Source organism: Lepidochelys kempii, chromosome 8, assembly GCF_965140285.1.
Source record: "Lepidochelys kempii isolate rLepKem1 chromosome 8, rLepKem1.hap1, whole genome shotgun sequence".
Taxonomy (NCBI): Eukaryota; Metazoa; Chordata; order Testudines; family Cheloniidae; genus Lepidochelys; species Lepidochelys kempii.
In genome coordinates this window covers 69312238-69331962 of record NC_136387.1, presented here as the reverse complement: position 1 = coordinate 69331962, position 19725 = coordinate 69312238, and the positions used below count along the sequence as shown (strand labels likewise).

The 19725-nt window shown below is 42.0% G+C and overlaps 1 long non-coding RNA gene across 2 annotated transcripts in view; it reads right to left on the bottom strand.

Moving 5' to 3' along the window:
- The window catches only part of LOC140916023 (uncharacterized), a 109528-nt gene extending 98746 nt beyond the window's left edge, over nucleotides 1–10782 (bottom strand). For both annotated transcript variants that reach the window (XR_012160367.2, XR_012160366.2), the window contains exon 1: nucleotides 10460–10782. This is a non-coding gene — a long non-coding RNA (uncharacterized LOC140916023). The remainder of the gene's footprint in view (nucleotides 1–10459) is intronic.
- Between the last annotated feature and the right edge of the window lie 8943 nt (nucleotides 10783–19725).

The window sequence follows — 19725 nt, the reverse complement described above, 5'->3', positions numbered from 1 at the left end:
AGGGATGAGTATAAAAATATTACTCAGGCTTGCAGGAGTGAAATCAGGAAGGCCAAATCACACCTGGAGTTGCAGCTGGCAAGAGATATTAAGAGTAACAAGAAGGGTTTCTTCAGGTATGTTAGCAACAAGAAGAAAGTCAAGGAAAGTGTGTGCCCCTCACTGAATGAGGGAGGCAACCTCGTGACAGAGGATGTGGAAAAAGCTAATGTACTCAATGCTTTTTTTGCCTCTGTCTTCACGAACAAGGTCAGCCCCATGCTGGGCAGCACAGCATGGGGAGGAGGTGACCAGCCCTCTGTGGAGAAAGAAGTGGTTCGGGACTATTTAGAAAAGCTGGACGAGCACAAGTCCATGGGGCCGGATGCGTTGCATCCGAGAGTGCTAAAGGAGTTGGCGGATATGATTGCAGAGCCATTGGCCATTATCTTTGAAAACTCATGGCGATCAGGGGAGGTCCCAGATGACTGGAAAAAGGCTAATGTAGTGCCCATCTTTAAAAAAGGGAAGAAGGAGGATCCTGGGAACTACAGGCCAATCAGCCTCACCCCAGTCCCTGGAAAAATCATGGAGCAGGTCCTCAAGGAATCAATTCTGAAGCACTTAGAGGAGAGGAAAGTGATCAGGAACAGTCAGCATGGATTCACCAAGGGCAAGTCATGCCTGACTAATCTAATTGCCTTCTATGACGAGATAACTGGCTCTGTGGATGAAGGGAAAGCAGTGGACGTGTTGTTCCTTGACTTTAGCAAAGCTTTTGACACGGTCTCCCACAGTATTCTTGCCAGCAAGTTAAAGAAGTGTGGGCTGGATGAATGGACTATAAGGTGGACAGAAGGCTGGCTAAATTGTCAGGCTCAATGGGTATTGATCAATGGCTCCATGTCTAGTTGGCAGCAGGTATCAAGTGGAGTGCCCCAGGGGTCGGTCCTGGGGCCGGTTTTGTTCATATCTTCATAAATGATCTGGAGGATGGTGTGGATTGCACCCTCAGCAAGTTTGCAGATGACACTAAACTGGGAGGAGTGGTAGATATGCTGGAGGGTAGGGATAGGATACAGAGGGACCTAGACAAATTAGAGGATGGGGCCAAAAGAAATCTGATGAGGTTCAACAAGGACAAGTGCAGAGTCCTGCACTTAGGACAGAAGAATCCCATGCACTGCTACAGACTAGGGACCGAATGGCTAGGCAGCAGTTCTGCAGAAAAGGACCTAGGGGTTGCAGTGGACGAGAAGTTGGATATGAGTCAACAGTGTGCCCTTGTTGCCAAGAAGGCCAATGGCATTTTGGGATATATAAGTAGGGGCATTGCCAGCAGATCGAGAGACGTGTTCGTTCCCCTCTATTCGACATTGGTGAGGCCTCATCTGGAGTACTGTGTCCAGTTTTGGGCCCCACACTACAAGAAGGATGTGGAAAAATTGGAAAGAGTCCAGCGGAGGGCAACAAAAATGATTAGGGGACTGGAACACATGACTTATGAGGATAGGTTGAGGGAACTGAGGATGTTTAGTCTTCAGAAGAGAAGAATGAGGCGGGATTTGATAGCTGCTTTCAACTACCTGAAAGGGAGTTCCAAAGAGGATGGCTTTAGACTGTTCTCAGTGGTAGCAGATGACAGAACAAGGAGTAATGGTCTCAAGTTGCAGTGGGGGAGGTTTAGGTTGGATATTAGGAAAAACTTTTTCACTACGAGGGTGGTGAAACACTGGAATGCGTTACCTAGGGAGGTGGTGGAATCTCCTTCCCTAGAAGTTTTTAAGGTCAGGCTTGACAGAGCCCTGGCTGGGATGATTTAATTGGGGATTGGTCCTGCTTTGAGCAGGGGGTTGGACTAGATGACCTCCTGAGGTCCCTTCCAACCCTGATATTCTATGATTCTATGATTCCACTATGCTTAATTTACACAGGAGACAGGTAAGTAGCTGTGAGGTCCAGGAGAGACCTGTTTCTCTCTTTGTTTGAACACAGACTGTAAAGCCTAATGTTAATGAGTATTCCTTAGACAGTGTTAATACATATATGTTCTGATGATATTAATCACCAGTGTGTCATAGCCTTCCATAAAATACCTCATTTGATAAAATTTTATAATACAGTAATATTGTATATAATCAGTTGATTCAGTTGCTTATCACTTGAGGATCACCCCCTCCCCCCCCCCCGTCTTTATAGCCCATATAGTTTTTCTCTGCTGCTTCTTAGCTTGATAACTTTGTTTACTTAATATGTGAAGGTACCTTCATTGTCTCTGCAATGGGGTTACACGGGTATAACTGAGGATGAAAATTGGCTCTGCAATTTGAACTCAGGTGTAAACTCAGTAGGTGTAAATCATCTAACCTCAATGGAGCTGTGCTGATTTATTCCACCCAAGTATTTGCCACAGTTTACACTTCTAGCTGTGATCCTTGAGATAGAAGAAAAACTTTCCCACTCTCTCACAGCTGTATAGGCTCTTCAAGGCTAACACAATAAAAAGTGATAAAAGCTTATTGTTTTGCTCACTAAAATAAACAGTTGAGACTTGGAATACACACAAGGAGCAGAGCATTTGAATAAGAAGGTGACATTTTAGCATAATCACTTTTCCCCGTGGATCTGTGCTTGCATTTGTGATAAATTATGATCTAAAATAGGTGACTAGAGTTATGAATTTAGGTTGAAGACACTCTGTTTGCATAGACTCTGAGTAATTATACTGCATGCATGTAGATTATGGAAGAGAGTCGGGTGGAGTTGAAATTCATCTGTTATCTAGATGCCATCATGCAGAACTGCAGACTAGTTTCTAGGCTGAAGTAGCTGCCACTGCCTTTCTGCAGCAGTTGAATGTAGTGCTGCATAAACACAAATACTGTGTCACCTCTCCTCTTCCACGACCCCCCTCTATTAGCTTTCTGTGCTGGTCTTTATTTACATAGTGCAGAGACCTTCACAGCTTGCAGGTCACCCTGTACAGCTGCTCTAGTCAGTTGGATTTGTGACCATCTTCTTGACAATAGCTAAGGAGATTGTCCCAGTGAAAGTTATATTTGTGACATTATAACTGTAACTTCAATTATGAGAGTAGCTTGGCAAAAGACAATGATTGGGGAAGCTATGTTGTAAAGGCACAGACATGTTCAGTTCTTGCTTGTGCACAGCTTCTATGCTCAGGTTAGAACAGGCTTGGTGAAATGGACAAGAGCAGTACATTAGCATTGACTTGAACTTTGTAGTCATAGTGAAAATTAAGAACACACTATGCCGTCAGGAATAAACATGTGCCACTCTAGAGATTTAATAGAAGAGCATGGTATGATAATGGAAAAATTCACTGACTATTTTGTGGTGAAAGTACCAGCTTCCTTATGATACTAAAAGCTGGTAGGGAGGAGCTGAACCTGAATTTCACCTTAAATTTGTTGTGACAGAGAACAGGTTGGGAAGCAAGCTAAGAATGACTGCAGTCAAAGATATCAATGCACAAAAGCACAATTGATGTACAGTAGTCTAGGGGAAGCCCTATAGAAAATAAAAAAAGTTTATGGCAGCAAGGAACACAAGAGAAGCAGGAATAGCAGGTCAGTCTAGAGAGATGTTGCCTATTCAAGGTCATTGTCTGACTTTAAAGAGTTGGACGATGACTAAGAAACAAAGTGAGATCTAAGGACAGCTTTGGGAAAGGAAGCCCATTTGAAATGTGAGATGAGACATACCCAGGAAGAGCACTGGGAAAAGAAGGCACCAAAATCAAAGAGAGAAATATAGTAAGTGAGCTGACTGCAAGTGGATGCATGGGGTTTTTAATATAAACTCAGCAGAATGGAAATGAAAGATTAATGAATTTAAACCACTAAGTAGCAAGGACAGAAGAGAGGAGTATGAAAATGAAGGTTTCCCCATCTGCAGAAGGAATAGAAGGGAGCACTTGAAGAAGGGAACATCAGTTAATTCTTAAGAAAGTATGAAGCAGATCCTCAGCTGGTGTAAATTGTCAGAGCTCCATTAACTTCAGTTTCAATGGAACTGATGATCTTTACTAGCTAAATAGCTGCCCTTATGACTTTCATCATAAAATGAGAAAGAAGTTACTTTACAAAGTATATAACCTTTGCAGTTATACTTTTATATAGGCAGCAAACATTCACAGGCAACCTTGGGACCTGATCCTGTAATCAGATACTACTACTAGGAGACCCTGTACCTGTGAAGAGTCTTATTGAGTTCAGTGAGCCTTCACAAAGCACCCGGGTCCATGCTAGCAGGTCCAGCTGCAAGACTGGTACCTTCCGCTTTACCCATGTGCCTAATTTCATGTTTGGAACCAGTTACTTTCTATTTACGTTCATGACTTCACCCCCCCACACACACACACCTATACAAGCTTGTTAAGGGGTTTATCTTGTGAGCTGCTGAACCCCTCCTGTAAAGTGCTAAGTGCCCTCAACTCTCATTGAGTGCTCTCCACTCGCATTACATTCAACACCTCAGAAGGCATCCAGCACCTCAGACAGTCAGACCCTAAACAAACAAAACTGAGATTACAAAGGACCCCAAGGGAATTAGGTACCCAATTCCCAGTGAGTTTCCACAGGATTTCTTTTTTACACTCACAAGGTTTACAAAGGCCCAATTGTTTTTAAAATGGGGGAAGGGGAGTGTGCCCCAAGCTGAGATCTTGTGCCAACTTCTGAGTTTATGTTCATAGCAAATGTTTCACCTGAACATAAGAACATAATATAAGAGCATAAGAACAGCCATACTGGGTCAGAACAATGGTCCATCTAGCCCAGTATCCTGTCTTCTGACAATGGCCAATACCAGGTGCTTCAGAGGGAATGAATAGAACAGACATTGTTGAGTGATCCATCACCCATCATCCACTCCCAGCTTCTAGCAAACAGAGGCTAGGGACACTCAAAGCATGGTGCTGCATCCCTGATCACCCTGGCTAATACCATTGATAGACCTCCATTTAATGGGCTTCCTTTCCCAGAGCTTATTTAGGTGTTTTTTTTTTTAACCGTTATAGTTTTGGTCTTCACAACATCCCCTGGCAATGAGTACCACAGGTGTGAAGAAGTACTTCCATTTGTTTGTTTTAAACCTGCTGCCTATTAATTTTATTAAGTGACCCCTACTTCTTGTGTTGTGTTAAGTACTAACATTCTTTATTCACTTTCTCCACACCAGTCAAGATTTTATAGACCTTTAACATATCCCTCCTTAGTCGTCTCTTTTCCAAGCTGAAAAGTCCCAGTCTTTTTACTGTCTCCTCATACAGAATCTGTTGCATACCCCTAATTGTTTTTGTTGCCCTTTTCCAATTCTAATGCATCTCTTTAGAGATGGGGCAACCACATCTGCTCGCAGTATTCAGGATGTTGGCTTACCATGGATTTATATAGAGTCATTATGATATTTTCTGTCCTATTATCTATCCCTTTCCTAATGGTTCCTAACATTCTTTTAGCTTTTTTGACTGCTGCGGCATGTTGAGCGGCTGTTTTCAGAGAAAAAATAAAAGGAGTACTTGTGGAACCTTAGAGACTAACCAATTTATTTGAGCATAAGCTTTCGTGAGCTACAGCTCACTTCATCGGATGCATACTGTGGAAACTGCAGAAGACATTATATACACAGGGACCATGAAACAATACCTCCTCCCACCCCCTCTCCTGCTGATAATAGCTTATCTAAAGTGATCACTCTCCTTACAATGTGTATGATAATCAAGGTGGGCCATTTCCAGCACAAATCCACGTTTTCTCACCCTCCCTCCCCTTTTTCAAAAAACCACACACACAAACTCACTCTCCTGCTGGTAATAGTTCATCCAAAGTGACCACTCTCCCTACAATGTGCATGATAATCAAGGTGAGCCATTTCCAGCACAAATCCAAGTTTAACCAGAACGTCTGGGGGGGGGAGGGTTGGAAAAAACAAGGGAAAATAGGCTACCTTGCATAATGACTTAGCCACTCCCAGTCTCTATTTAAGCCTAAATTAATAGTATCCAATTTGCAAATGAATTCCAATTCAGCAGTTTCTCGCTGGAGTCTGGATTTGAAGTTTTTTTGTTTTAAGATAGCGACCTTCATGTCTGTAATTGCGTGACCAGAGAGATTGAAGTGTTCTCCGACTGGTTTATGAATGTTATAATTCTTGACATCTGATTTGTGTCCATTTATTCTTTTACGTAGAGACTGTCCAGTTTGACCAATGTACATGGCAGAGGGGCATTGCTGGCACATGATGGCATATATCACATTGGTGGATGTGCAGGTGAACGAGCCTCTGATAGTGTGGCTGATGTTATTAGGCCCTGTGATGGTGTCCCCTGAATAGATATGTGGGCACAGTTGGCAACGGGCTTTGTTGCAAGGATAGGTTTCTGGGTTAGTGGTTCTGTTGTGTGGTATGTGGTTGTTGGTGAGTATTTGCTTCAGGTTGGGGGGCTGTCTGTAGGCAAGGACTGGCCTGTCTCCCAAGATTGTGAGAGTGTTGGGTCATCCTTCAGGATAGGTTGTAGATCCTTAATAATGCGTTGGAGGGGTTTTAGTTGGGGGCTGAAGGTGACGGCTTGTGGCGTTCTGTTATTTTCTTTGTTAGGCCTGTCCTGTAGTAGGTGACTTCTGGGAACTCTTCTGGCTCTATCAATCTGTTTCTTCACTTCCGCAGGTGGGTATTGTAGTTGTAAGAATGCTTGATAGAGATCTTGTAGGTGTTTGTCTCTTTCTGAGGGGTTGGAGCAAATGCGGTTGTATCGCAGAGCTTGGCTGTAGACGATGGATCGTGTGGTGTGGTCAGGGTGAAAGCTGGAGGCATGTAGGTAGGAATAGCCGTCAGTAGGTTTCCGGTATAGGGTGGTGTTTATGTGACCATTGTTTATTAGCACTGTAGTGTCCAGGAATTGAATCTCTTGTGTGGACTAGACCAGGCTGAGGTTGATGGTGGGATGGAAATTGTTGAAATCATGGTGGAATTCCTCAAGGGGTCCAGATGATGAAGATGTCATCAATATAGCGCAAGTAGAGTAGGGGCGTTAGGGGACGAGAGCTGAGGAAATGTTCTAAATCAGCCATAAAAATGTTGGCATACTGTGGGGCCATGCGGGTACCCATAGCAGTGCCGCTGATCTGAAGGTATACATTGTCCCCAAATGTAAAATAGTTATGGGTAAGGACAAAGTCACAAAGTTCAGCCACCAGGTTAGCCGTGACATTATCGGGGATAGTGTTCTTGATGGCTTGTAGTTCATCTTTGTGTGGAATGTTGGTGTAGAGGGCTTCTACATCCATAGTGGCCAGGATGGTGTTATCAGGAAGATCACCGATGGATTGTAGTTTCCTCAGGAAGTCACTGGTGTCTCGAAGGTAGCTGGGAGTGCTGGTAGCATAGGGCCTGAGGAGGGAGTCTACATAGCCAGACCAACCTTCCACACAAACTTCCTCGTGGCTGGAATTTACTAAAACTAGACAAGCCATTTACAACGCACACTTTGCTTCTCTACAAAAGAAAAAGGACACTAAACTTTCTAAACTACTACATGCTACAAGGGGCCACAGCAATGGTTTCCTCAACCCACCCAGCAATATTGTTAACCTATCCAACTATACTCTCAGCCCAGCAGAAGAAGCTGTCCTATCTTGGGGCCTCTCCTTCTGCCCCTCCACCCCCACGAACATGATACAGTTCTGTGGTGACCTAGAATCCTATTTTCGACATCTCCGACTCAAGGAATATTTCCAAAATACCTCTGAACAACATACTAATGCACAGAGGCCTCCCTACCAACATTACAAAAAGAAGGATTCTAGGTGGACTCCTCCTGAAGGTCGAAACAGCAGACTGGACTTCTACATAGAATGCTTCCGCTGACGTGCACGGGCTGAAATTGTGGAAAAGCAGCATCACTTGCCCCATAACCTCAGCCATGCAGAACACAATGCCATCCACAGCCTCAGAAACAACTCTGACATCATAATCAAAAAGGCTGACAAAGGAGGTGCTGTCATCATCATGAATAACTCGGAATATGAAAAAGAGGCTGCTCGGCAGCTCTCCAACACCACTTTCTACAAGCCATTACCCTATGATCCCACAACTACAGCATTTGCTCAAGAAACATCCTGAAAAAGCACAAGATCAAATCCACACAGACACACCCCTGGAACCTCGACCTGGGATATTCTATCTACTACCTAAGATCCATAAACCTGGAAATCCTGGGTGCCCCATCATCTAAGGCATTGGCACCCTGACAGCAGGATTGTCTGGCTATGTAGACTCCCTCCTCAGGCCCCACGCTACCAGCACTCCCTAGCCATCACCTTCAGCCCCCAACTAAAACCCCTCCAACGCATTATTAAGGATCTACAACCTATCCTGAAGGATGACCCAACACTCTCACAATCTTGGGAGACAGGCCAGTCCTTGCCTACAGACAGCCCCCCAACCTGAAGCAAATACTCACCAACAACCACATACCACACAACAGAACCACTAACCCAGAAACCTATCCTTGCAACAAAGCCCGTTGCCAACTGTGCCCACATATCTATTCAGGGGACACCATCACAGGGCCTAATAACATCAGCCACACTATCAGAGGCTCGTTCACCTGCACATCCACCAATGTGATATATGCCATCATGTGCCAGCAATGCCCCTCTGCCATGTACATTGGTCAAACTGGACAGTCTCTACGTAAAAGAATAAATGGACACAAATCAGATGTCAAGAATTATAACATTCATAAACCAGTCGGAGAACACTTCAATCTCTCTGGTCACGCAATTACAGACATGAAGGTCACTATCTTAAAACAAAAAAACTTCAAATCCAGACTCGAGCGAGAAACTGCTGAATTGGAATTCATTTGCAAATTGGATACTATTAATTTAGGCTTAAATAGAGACTGGGAGTGGCTAAGTCATTATGCAAGGTAGCCTATTTTCCCTTGTTTTTTCCTACCCCTCCCCCCCCCCCCCCCAGACATTCTGGTTAAACTTGGATTTGTGCAGGAAATGGCCAACCTTGATTATCATGCACATTATAGGGAGAGTGGTCACTTTGGATGAACTATTACCAGCAGGAGAGTGAGTTTGTGTGTGTGGTTTTTTGAAAAAGGGGTGGGGGGGGTGAGAAAACGTGGATTTGTGCTGGAAATGGCCCACCTTGATTATCATACACATTGTAAAGAGAGTGGTCACTTTGGATGGGCTATTACCAGCAGGAGAGTGGGGTGGGAGGAGGTATTGTTTCATGGTCTCTGTGTATATAATGTCTTCTGCAGTTTCCACAGTATGCATCCAATGAAGTGAGCTGTAGCTCACGAAAGCTTATGCTCAAATAAATTGGTTAGTCTTAAGGTGCCACAAGTACTCCTTTTCTTTTTGCGAATACAGACTAACACGGCTGTTACTCTGAAACCTGTTTTCAGAGAGCTAACCACAATGACGCCAAGCTCTCTTGAGTGCTAATAGCTAATTTAGACCCCATCATTTTGTGTGTACAGTTGGGATTATGTTTTGCACTGTGCGTTACTTTGCATTTATCAACACTGAATTCATCTGCCATTTTGTTGCCCAGTCACCCAGTTTAGTGATATCCCTCTGTAACTCTTCACAGCCTGCTTTGGACTTAACTATCCTGAGTAATTTTGTATCATCTGCAAATTTTGCAACCTCACTGTTTACCCCTTTTTTCCGTAAATGTATTAATATGTTGAACAGTACTGGTCCCAATACAGACCCCTGGGGACCACCACTGGTTAGCTCTCTCCATTCTGAAAACTGACATGGTTTATATCAGTGTCTGAAAATAAAAAAAAATCAAAGAACACCAAAGGGACAAATTTAAATATGATGCTAAATGTGATAGAAAATTCCTGAAACAGTTCAGAGAAGAAATTACTATAAAAATGTGAAATTGGAAATTGGTGAGATTATGATATATTCCATATAGTGCTATTTTTATTTTGATAAATAATAAGCAGCTTTTAATGGATTGAGCATCATCCAAAGCAACACATTTAACAGATAATCTATCAAAAACTGCACTGCTATACAACATTCCTTTTAGATGTACTGTAAGCTCCCTACCTCTCCCTGAAATCACATATAAATTATGCATGTTGTTACATTTTTGTCTGGCCATCATAATATTAGCAAAGGAGGCACTGAAATCTAATCCTAAGGGGAAAACAAAGAAGTCAAAGTGCAACCTTCATTAGAATTCTTTCAGTCCTCAATTAGAATTAGCATTTGCTTTCCATTCAGTAAGCTTTATTCCACTTCTTCGTTTTATTCTGAGGAACTGGTTGTCACTGTGAAAGAAGATTTCCCTCATTCTAAATACAGAACAGAATATTTTATTTTTATTTTTGTTTCAATTATCCATATTGTACAGTTTTCAGTGTCTTCCATTACTACTATATTTTTCTTCTAATATAAAGTAATTTTGTTACCTTGACACTTTCAGACAGTCAAGAAATCAAAGGCTGACTCTCAGATGTAGCAGACGATGACACTTGGAATGTAGGCTACTGAAGCTGCAGCGTAATTTATTCTGAATTTCACGTGCAGAGATATGGTGGTAATGCTGAAATCTATTCCTAGAGCCTCAGTAATTATGACTATGCAATGTCCTATGGACCAGAAGTGTTTTCCATCCTCTGACAAAGAATTTCATTTGTGTCTGTCACACAATGCCTCAGTAATAACTGGAATGCATAAATATCCTGATCCTACAAAGTGCTGAGCAATTCCCGCAAGCTATAAAGGGCTTCAAGTTCTCTTTAAGTCAAGGGAAATGAGTTGTCCCCTTTCCAGAGGGTCTCATCACTTGACAGGATAGAGCCTCTCTGAGGCTTTATAGCAGATTGCCAGCTCAGGCTAGAGCAGTAGGGCAGTTGTCAAGGAATGTCAAAGAAATGCTAGAAGATCATAGTGTGTTCAAGCCAATTCACTTGTTAGAATAGATCAAAAGGAGATGTTGATTGTATTGTTTTCACCAATCTGTATTCTGTTGTCTGCTATCACATTACACATTGCTACACTGTGATATCCTGTAATTACCTCATCCTAAATCAAAGGTTTGTTAGTATTCGGATGAGAATTTACTTAATGTGTAAAACTTCATAAAAGCGAATGATGTTTCTGGCTATCATGTCATGTTTACATTACATTTGCCCATCACATGAGCTTGGAGCCTTGGAACTGTAAAAGATTGCTAACTTCAAAGCATGAATCATTGTGTTTGACAATGAAAGCTCACAAATTTACTTTGTATTTAGTCAACAAAGGAGGAGTCTTGCTGTGAATGAAAACACTGGCCTATATTGCCTTCTGTGGAAGAAGCTATAATAATGAATACAGAGATTGATCCTGTATCTCTGAGCTGTCTTGGACTCTACAGGGAGAGTTCCAGATGCAAAGGCAGAGATCCCCAAAATTATTTTGGGTAACCCTGAGGGACTTATGGAAAACTAGCAGATTGCTACATCTCTGCTCTCATTTTGGACTTACAAACTTTAACTCAACTTTTCATGTATTTTACCTTCTTTAACCTCTCAATAACTGTCATATCTTTTTCTTAACTAATAAGCCTTTAGTTAGTTTACTAGAGAAATTGGCTTCAGCATTGTCTTTGATGAGATCCAGAGTACCAGTCTGACCTGAGGTAAGTGATTGGCCCTTTGGGGTTGAGAGTAACCTAATATGATGTGAAAAGAAAAGGAGTACTTGTGGCACCTTAGAGACTAACCAATTTATTTGAGCATGAGCTTTCGTGAGCTACAGCTCACTTCATCGGATGCATACCGTGGAAACTGCAGCAGACTTTATATACACACAGAGAATATGAAACAATACCTCCTCCCACCCCACTGTCCTGCTGGTAATAGCTTATCTAAAGTGATCATCAAGTTGGGCCATTTCCAGCACAAATCCAGGTTTTCTCGCCCTCCACCCCCCCACACAAATTCACTCTCCTGCTGGTGATAGCCCATCCAAAGTGACAACTCTCCACACAATGTGCATGACAATCAAGTTGGGCCATTTCCTGCACAAATCCAGGTTCTCTCACCCGAGAGACAGGACAGTGGGGTGGGAGGAGGTATTGTTTCATATTCTCTGTGTGTATATAAAGTCTGCTGCAGTTTCCACGGTATGCATCCGATGAAGTGAGCTGTAGCTCACGAAAGCTCATGCTCAAATAAATTGGTTAGTCTCTAAGGTGCCACAAGTATTTCTTTTCTTTTTGCGAATACAGACTAACACGGCTGTTACTCTGAAACCTAATATGATGTGATATTTGGTACAGTGAACACTATCAGAAAGTCCAGTTTGTCTGGGTGGCAAGATAGGCTGGAGAGCCTAAGGGGCTCCTTAGGTTTGTGACTCCACGATAAGACTAATATAGTAATCCAGAAGTGCACATGTGTAACTGGTTGATGAAATCTAATTACAGGATATACTAGCTATTTGGGGTATCTGCCCTGTTTTCTGACAATCTGACCTGAGATTGGCACTCTCAGTTGTGAGCCACTTCAGACAGCATGATAGCCCCTTTCTCCACTTAGAATCTTTTCTGTATTTTCTAAATTGATTTAAATTTTTCATATGATTTTGAAGTTGTGAAAAGTGCTGGATTGGCAGCTTGGGAGAGACAGGTGTTCTATGTATTCACAGGAACAGCAATAATATGTATAGCTGCCGTGGAAGCTTTTATGAGATTCATAGTGTTAATTTAGAGGAGTGTCAATAGGCTCATAATTAAACCAGATGAAATTCACTAAGAGTCTCTGGGTTGTTGATATCAGTAGGTTCAATTGTTTTATTGATAAATTGTCAGATAAGTCAGCTCAGTTTGCTAATCAAAGATAGATCAGCACAATACAGATAGTTTACACATTCTGGGAAGCAGGCTTGCAGTTTACATCTTCATTTTGTTTCAAAGTGATTGCAAAATCCTGCTTGTTTTATACCCTATTCGTTTAGTTATCGATACAGACCTCATTTTTCCTTTCTCTTACCAAATGAGCTGGCAGGGAACCAGGCAGGTTTTCCAGACCTTTCCTTGGGTTCAGCAAAAGTCCGTTAAACTCCACTAGCTTTTGTGAGAAATTGTGGTTTCAGTGAACCAGTATTGTCTGTTTCCTCAGAATTTCCAACCAGCTCTAATTAAAATAGCGGCTGCAAAAGAAATCCTCACAAACACCAGCTACTTGAACATGCGCCCATCAACTAACTCCAAGAATAGCGTTGGAGACATCATGACAGATGTCCCATTTTTCTTGATAGCAAAGCAATTTACAGAATTGTCCCTTTTTATTGTTAGGGGACAGGTTACAGTGGTTCATCTCTGGAAGTGGGGGGCGTGGATCTGCGTTCATGTTGCAGTCCCCGTAAGTTCTCAGCCTGGGCTGGGGAAGCTAATGATCCACCCAGCAGATCAAATTCAGTGATTAATCCTGGTCACGTGACACCTGAGACACATTGCACATACGCTAAGAATATCTCTGGAAGTTTCCACCTTGGGTAGAGAGTTAAGTTAAAGCTAGTGTAACATATGAAAACTTCAAGTTTATCCTAGAAAGGTGCTCATATGCTCTATTTCTCCTATTTTTCTACACTGCCTGCGTGCCTCAGATCTGGCCTGTAGAAGTATCTTTAATATTGATAATGGACATAAGTAATGAACAATTTTATGACAGGTTTCAGAGTAACAGCCGTGTTAGTCTGTATTCGCAAAAAGGTGCCACAAGTACTCCTTTTCTTTTTGCGAACAATTTTATGTTGCTGATGCCAGCTGCTGAGACTCCAATAAGGGCTCTAGTTAGTGTCAGTTTACAGTGATGTTTCTCTGTGATGGGAGCTAGACTGAGACCATCAAACTCATTTCATGTAGGTCACCAAACAATCAGCAGATGGGTACTTTTTTGGACCTTGGTCACCAAAAGCCTGGTGTGGGTCTGAACTGACAGCCTAGAAGGGAAAGGTGCTATATTCCATCTTTTCTGTATTTATATCAGTTTCAAAATTGTATTTCCTGTGGAAACTTATAACACACATAGAAATTTAATTTTAAGAAGTTCAAGTAGATTTGATCTTCCAGACATACAATGATCATTGTGAGTTAGTCTGACTAAACCTGAAAATGACCTCTTCAGGGTTTGATTTCTATAGGTTACCTGAATTGGAACCTCCAGTGATGTTCAAAAAACCTCCTGATGGTTTACTTGGAGGTCCTGGATTATACTAAAAAGGGGAATTATTTATTCTCTTCTGTGTATTCCAGGAGTGAAGTCAGAACTATTTCCTTGCTCTTGATGCCTTATGAGATGGCAAGTACTGTAAGGCCATTAATATATTTTGAATTCGCAGTGTCCTGTCCAATCACCAAGAAGATCAGAAGATCAGTCACCAAGACACTTTGAAGTTTCTATGATCAAATATCATCATGGTATGATTAGACAGGATCCCTTGGGCTTTTGGGAGACAACAGGTTGGAGAGTTGCTGATATTGTAGTCCCAGAGCTTGTGCAGAGATAGATGGCTTCTGTGCAGATTACCCAGCCTACCAGAGAATCCTCCAAGATTAGACCTCTTTTCTGCAATTGACTTCACATGGGCACCTGAAGAGCCCCTTCAGAATGGGTGGGGCTCCACATGGCTACATGAGTGCACCTATACTGCAGGATCTCTGCTTTAGGGAATCTGCACATTTTTGAAGCCAAACCTGGAAGAGAGGCTGTAATATGTGTGGAATGACAATGAGTGATGCAGGATTATATGTCAGTAGGGTACTGGCTGGAGAGACTTTAACTGTTCATTTCCTGATTGAGCTTCTAAAGAGTAGAGCCCTTTTTTGAACTCTACTTTCAACTCTTATTTTCTGTCTGGGAATAATTATAAGAAAGCATCATAGATTAATTATTTCCATGATGATTGCCTTGCTTATATAATGCTTCCAAAGAAGTCTCTGGTGACTCAGATTTCTCAGATACTGAAATGGGAAGGTATAGATTCTGAAGTGAATTTATGGGGTGCCAAGCAGTGACTTCAGATGCTACTTTTCTTTAAGGCCATGATCCCTCCACTATAAAAAAGGCTCAGTAAACAGAATTCCTTGATTAGATTAAAACGTTTCTTATTTCAAAGAAATGGATAGCACAGAAAAATGATAAAATACAAACGTAATTTTCAAAAGTGATTCAGAGAGGTTGTCCTATGTTTAGATGATGGATAAGTACTGTTTTGTTTATATAATAGTATAACAATAGCCCAATAATTCCTAAAGATCAGGTATGTCAGTGTTAAGCACAAGAATTGATCTGTTCAAGTAAGTAACACTCTACAAACAATCTTAGATGTCCACCACGGCGTCCATAGAACAGTCCTTTGAAATGTTGTGTAGGTGAAATATCACATCACACTCTGAGTAGAAAATCAATATGAAGAAGGCCTTTTACCATAAATCTTCCACTAGAAGTGGCAATGTATGTGTGTGTGTGTGTGTGAGAGAGAGAGAGAGAGTAGCAGCACTAATCAAGGGGACCTGCAGCACGGATCAAGGGGATCTTAATGTCCCAGGTATTATAACCTGACTGTTCTTGTCAGTGCCTTCTGTAGCATCCAAGGATTGAATATATTTATTTTCATGCATCAGCATTTCACTAAAATTGAAAGTGAGGATGAGAAACAGATAGGAGCTTCCAAAAGGGTGAATTATTTGAATCATCTAGCAGAAGGTTCCCTGAGGGAACTATGGGGATTATCAGGTTTGATGCTGCATGAAGGTAGAAGGGCTACAGAGGCCCAAGGACAGATGCAAGAGAGACAGAGGGACATAGAGATTCAAGATGACCTATTTTGTCCTGGGCCTTGTATATTCTGGCTGCAGCCCTGGCAAGAATTTCCAGAGTAGGCTTGTGTAAAAAGAGCAGTTGACATAGTGGTAAGGCACTGAGCCTAATGAATTCAGTTAATGGTATGGGGGGGTACTCAGAATAAAATCTTTTAGACAAGAAAAACACATTTGGAAGTTTCCACCAGAGAATGAGAACAAAGAATTCCAGAAGAGGGCAATCTAACTTTGTCTGTTCTGGCAAGTAATCTGGCAAGTGATACCTTTCAGAAGAAGATAGATATTGTGGTAGATTCAACAGAATTAATGCATAAACGGTAAGTGCAGACACCACTACTAGCATAATAATGGAGAGATGAAATGGGACTTTTTGCAGTCTCTGGTCACATTTGGTTCAAGGCAGGAATGTCTGATTATATTACAAAAATCAAGGACTCATAGGCCTTGTCTACACTACGAAATTAGGTCAAATTTATAGAAGTTGGTTTTGTAGAAAGCGTTTTTATACAGTCGATTGTGTGTGTCCCCACACACAAATGCTCTAAGCGCATGTAGTCAGTGGAGTGTGTCTACAGTACTGAGGCAACCGTCGACTTCCGGATCATTGCACTGTGGGTAGCTATCCCACAGTTCCCGCAGTCTCCGCCGCCCATTTGAATTCTGGGTAGAAATCCCAGTGCCTGATGGGGCTAAAACATTGTTAATAGTCTGAAAATATGTATGGGAAAAGCCAGCTTTGGCATAAGTAGGAGGTTTTTTTCATCGTATAGTTGTATTAAGGTATTATTGCTTTCTATAATATAGTCTCATTCCTTTACCTCCGCTGTTACAAATATATCTCTGACAGTTTGTTGGAAGCTTTTGGAATAAAGATGGTACAACCAAGAAAGGAATGTTTAATCCATAATCCCCTCACTTTAGCTGGTGCTCCTCTTTGTGTCTCTCCAACGTTCCGCTTCTGGGTGACACAGAGATAAGTGACCTTCCCAAGCTCACACAGCAGACCATATCCACTGGATAACACTGCCTCTCAGAAGTGAATTAATCAGATATAGTAGGATCTGTGTGGTGGTACAGAAGGAAAAGGTAGCCACATGGCACACTCCCATTCATGCATAGCTGTTAACAGCATTTCTGCACTAAGCCCATGTGTCCTGGGAAGCACACAGTTAATGAGGGATGGAGCACTGGGGCAGAAGCTTTCAGCTGGGTATGGGGCATAATTGATGGCATAAATTAATACTGAAGATTTCATAAATACATGCTGGGTTCTACAGATCAATGGATGGTCAGATGTGACTGGGGATCCAGGGGCCACAGATCTAGTGAACAAGCCACACTGTCAGTGTTGGTGAGTGGGCAGAGTCAGAGAAGAGCATGTAGGGGTGAATGTTACTTATAGATTCCCCAAGACCAATGGGTTGGGACCACAGTTTCCAATGGATGTTTGGGCTCCAAATTATCCGCAGGCCATATCCTCTCCCAGTTCTCAAGTTGCTCCTCACAGAGGGAAGCATGTTGCAGGTCCCTGCAGATGATCTTGGGTAAACTCCTCCTTCTACACATCCTGATGCAGGAATAGGAGTATATTGGCCATAAACTTTAGAAAGTCTTAAAGTCTAATACTGCATTGTACTGTTGTGAGTTGCTCAAGAATCTAAACTACTATGAGGTGCTCTTGGTAGGTTCTCTGAAAAAATAATGCCCATTGGAACTCAGCCCTGCAGTCCTTACACAGGAAACTCTTCTCTTGAAGTCTATAGGAATTTTTCTTGACTAAAGTACCACTGCATTGGGCCCCCACTACACTGTGATGCATAGGTTCCTGAATCTAACCATTGGCAATATGACCTGAATGACATCAAGACTTTCCATGAGACATTTCCCTGCTCTTCATGAAATATGCTTCTGATTTGATGAGATAGCAAACCATTAAAAAGTAGTAGATTGCTGAGAAGTGCACTCTGTTCATATCACACTAGTTGTATATAAGTCATTTTTTAAAAAAAAATAGGAATTTCTTCAATACTAAAACATTTACTCTGTTTTATTAATGTTCTGATCACATTAGATCAAGAGAGAGAAACCACTTTTGACTACATTAGTAGTATAGGACTCTACATGGTTTGGGGTTTAAGGATAATCTTATATTAAACTGATATTTGTTGTATGAAGTGTTTTAGCTGTGTTGGTTCCAGGATATAAAAGAGACAAAGTGGGGGAGGAAACAGGGGGGCTGGAACAATTTTTATAGTAGGGGTGCTGAGAGCTATTGAACCAAACTGTAAACCCTGTGTATAATGGAAACCACTTTAAGCCAGGGGGTGCAGCAGCACCCCCAACACTCCTAGTCCCAGCGCCTGTGTGAGGAAATATATTTTATTGGACCATCTTCTGTTTGTGAGGGAGACAAGTTTTTGAACTTACACACAGTTTTTCTTCTGACCTGAAGAAGAGCTCTTTGTAAGCTCAAAAGATTGTCTTTCTCTCCAACAGAAGTTGGTCCAATAGAAGATATTATCGTATCCACCTTGTCTCTCTGTTAAACTGATAGGCATTTTTAGAAGCATTAAGCAAATGGTACAATTTTAATCATTGGTTATATTAAGATTATTGGTATCTTGATACCTGTTTGGTGATTTTTGTTATATGAGTGAATTCTGAAAAAGTTCTTCTCTAAAATGTAAAATCCACTGGGCCATATACCTGAATGGCTTAGATAGATCATCTAAGTCAGTGTTTCCCAAACTTGGGATGCCACTTGTTCAGGGAAAGCCCCTGGTGGGCCGGGCCGGTTTGTTTACCTGCCACATTCACAGGTTTGGCCAATCGTGGCTCCCACTGGCCGCGGTTCACTGTGCCCAGCCAATGGGGGTTGCGGGAAGTGGCGCGGGCCAAGGGACGTACTGGCCACCACTTCCTGCAGCCCCCATTGGCTGGGCACAGCGAACCGTGGCCAGTGGAGCCGCGATTGGCAGAAACCTGCGGACGGGGCAGGTAAACAAACCGGCCGGGCCCGCCAAGGGCTTTCCCTGAACAAGCGGAGTCCCAAGTTTGGAAAACACTGATCTAAGTGATTGCACAGAGGCAAATTGTCCAAACCGTAGGTGATTAATCAAATATGAAAAGGAGAAAGAATCAGTGTAGGAGCCATTGTGAATCATTCCAAACCTCTCTAACTTAATAGGCGAGTCCAAGCACTGGATGTGTAAAAGTGAAATTGGTCATTTTAGGAGGGGTGGGATGTTTGTAACAGACCATGGCTTAAGCATTTTAGCAATTACACATATTTTGAACACAAAAAAAGTCTGAATATCCAGAACCTGGTCTGTGTAACTTAATTTGTCCTATGGACAGACTGGTTTTAATTGCCTCCAGAAACTCCAGAAGTAACGGAGCAAGTAGGATGTAGTCAGAAAATCACTGTGGAGACCCAGGAAGAAAATGGAATTCTTTTGTAACTGAGAAAAAACATTCAATACCCAAAAGCCAACTGGTATCTGCTGTGCGTGGAAAACCATTCAGATTCCCATACAGCGTTCATTGACACTAACAATTTATGACTAACAGGATCTGGGGAATCAGAAATACATTTTGTCAGACTTCTATGGCCATCACAGATTAAATCTCCCTCCAGAAAGCAAATAAAAGAATATCCAGTGGTAAGAATTCAGGTCAGGAAGGCCTAGCAAACTAGTTTTCAAACCAAGTCCATGAGCTGGTGAGAACTACATAAAGAAAACAACAAGAACATGTGAAATATCACACAGCCAGAGTCTCAAAATCCTGCAACTACAAGCATATCCAAACAGCCAATAAAATTGCATTAAACTACTAGTCCTCATACTTGGTCACCAAAAATAA